The sequence below is a fragment of the Dipteris shenzhenensis genome, unplaced genomic scaffold (assembly GCF_047967505.1).
Source record: "Dipteris shenzhenensis isolate YYH24624 ecotype China unplaced genomic scaffold, Dip_SZ_1.0 scaf0055, whole genome shotgun sequence".
NCBI classification, from domain to species: domain Eukaryota; kingdom Viridiplantae; phylum Streptophyta; class Polypodiopsida; order Gleicheniales; family Dipteridaceae; genus Dipteris; species Dipteris shenzhenensis.
This window is the reverse complement of record NW_028239362.1, coordinates 2,501-5,000: the sequence shown is the minus strand read 5'-3', so window position 1 is coordinate 5,000 and position 2,500 is coordinate 2,501.

Here is a 2,500-nt window from a genome sequence, read left to right as displayed (position 1 = left end):
CCCCCGACGACGACCCGCGCAGCCCAGCCTCCGACCCGACGGCGTCGCGCCCCCGTCCCACGGTGGCGCCTCGGGCTCCCGAGTCGGGTCGCGACGCGTTGTGGCCCGAACGCTGCCGCACCCCCGGCCACGTCCTGCGTGCCCACGCCTCCGACCCGACGTTGCCCCGGCCCCGGCCACGCCCCGCGCGCTCGCACCTCCGACCCGACGCTGCCGCGCCCCCCGACGACCACCCGCGTAGCCCAGCCTCCAACCCGACGGCGTCGCGCCCCCGTCCCACGGTGGCGCCGGGCTCCCGAGTCGGGTCGCGACGCGTGGTGGCCCGAACGCTGCCGCACCCCCGGCCACGTCCTGCGCGCCCACGCCTCCGACCCGTCGTTGCCGCGGCCCCGGCCACGCCCCGCGCGCCCGCACCTCCGACCGGACGCTGCCGCGCCCCCCGACGACGACCCGCGTAGCCCAGCCTCCAACCCGACGGCGTCGCGCCCCCGTCCTACGGCGGCGCCTCGGGCTCCCGAGTCGGGTCGCGACGCGTTGTGGCCCGAACGCTGCCGCACCCCCGGCCACGTCCTGCGCGCCCACGCCTCCGACCCGACGTTGCCCCGGCCCCGGCCACGCCCCGCGCGCTCGCACCTCCGGCCCGACGCTGCCGCGCCCCCCGACGACCACCCGCGTAGCCCAGCCTCCAACCCGACGGCGTCGCGCCCCCGTCCCACGGTGGCGCCTCGGGCTCCCGAGTCGGGTCGCGACGCGTGGTGGCCCGAACGCTGCCGCACCCCCGACCACGTCCTGCGCGCCCACGCCTCCGACCCGTCGTTGCCGCGGCCCCGGCCACGCCCCGCGCGCCCGCACCTCCGACCCGACGCTGCCGCGCCCCCCGACGACGACCCGCGTAGCCCAGCCTCCAACCCGACGGCGTCGCGCACCCGTCCCACGGTGGCGCCTCGGGCTCCCGGGTCGGGTCGCGACGCGTTGTGGCCCGAACGCTGCCGCAGCCCCGGCCACGTCCTGCGTGCCCACGCCTCCCACCCGACGTTACCCCGGCCCCGGCCACGCGCCGCGCGCCCGCACCTCCGACCCGACGCTGCCGCGCCCCCCGACGACCACCCGCGTAGCCCAGCCTCCAACCCGACGGCGTCGCGCCCCCGTCCCACGGTGGCGCCTCCGGCTCCCGAGTCGGGTCGCGACGCGTGGTGGCCCGAACGCTGCCGCACCCCCGGCCACGTCCTGCGCGCCCACGCCTCCGACCCGTCGTTGCCGCGGCCCCGGCCATGCCCCGCGCGCCCGGACCTCCGACCGGACGCTGCCGCGCCCCCCGACGACGACCCGCGTATCCCAGCCTCCAACCCGACGGCGTCGCGCCCCCGTCCCACGGTGGCGCCTCGGGCTCCCGAGTCGGGTCGCGACGCGTTGTGGCCCGAACGCTGTCGCACCCCCGGCCACGTCCTGCGCGCCCACGCCTCCGACCCGACGTTGCCCCGGCCACGCCCCGCGCGCCCGCACCTCCGACCCGACGCTGCCGCGCCCCCCGACGACCACCCGCGTAGCCCAGCCTCCAACCCGACGGCGTCGCGTCCCCGTCCCACGGTGGCGCCTCGGGCTCCCGAGTCGGGTCGCGACGCGTGGTGGCCCGAACGTTGCCGCACCCCCGGCCACGTCCTGCGCGCCCACGCCTCCGACCCGTCGTTGCCGCGGCCCCGGCCACGCCCCGCGCGCCCGCACCTCCGACCCGACGCTGCCGCGCCCCCGGACGACGACCCGCGTAGCCAAGCCTCCAACCCGACGGCGTCGCGTCCCCGTCCCACGGTGGCGCCTCGGGCTCCCGAGTCGGGTCGCGACGCGTGGTGGCCCGAACGCTGCCGCACCCCCGGCCACGTCCTGCGCGCCCACGCCTCCGACCCGTCGTTGCCGCGGCCCCGGCCACGCCCAGCGCGCCCGCACCTCCGACCCGACGCTGCCGCGCCCCCCGACGACGACCCGCGTAGCCCAGCCTCCAACCCGACGGCGTCGCGCCCCCGTCCCACGGTGGCGCCTCGGGCTCCCGAGTCGGGTCGCGACGCGTGATCGCCCGAACGCTTCCGCACCCCCGGCCACGTCCTGCGCGCCCACGCCTCCGACCCAACGTTGTCGCGGCCCCGGCGACGCCCCGCGCGCCCGCACCTCCGACCCGACGCTGCCGCGCCCCCCGACGACCACCCGCGTAGCCCAGCCTCCAACCCGACGGCGTCGCGCCCCCGTCCCGCGGTGGCGCCTCGGGCTCCCGAGTCGGGTCGCGACGCGTGATGGCCCCAACGCTTCCGCACCCTCGGCCACGTCCTGCGCGCCCACGCCTCCGACCCGACGTTGCCGCGGCCCCGGCCACGCCCCGCGCGCCCGCACCTCCGACCCGACTCTGCCGCGCCCCCCGACGACGACCCGCGTAGCCCAGCCTCCAACCCGACGGCGTCGCGCCCCCGTCCCACGGTGGCGCCTCGGGCTCCCGAGTCGGGTCGCGACGCGT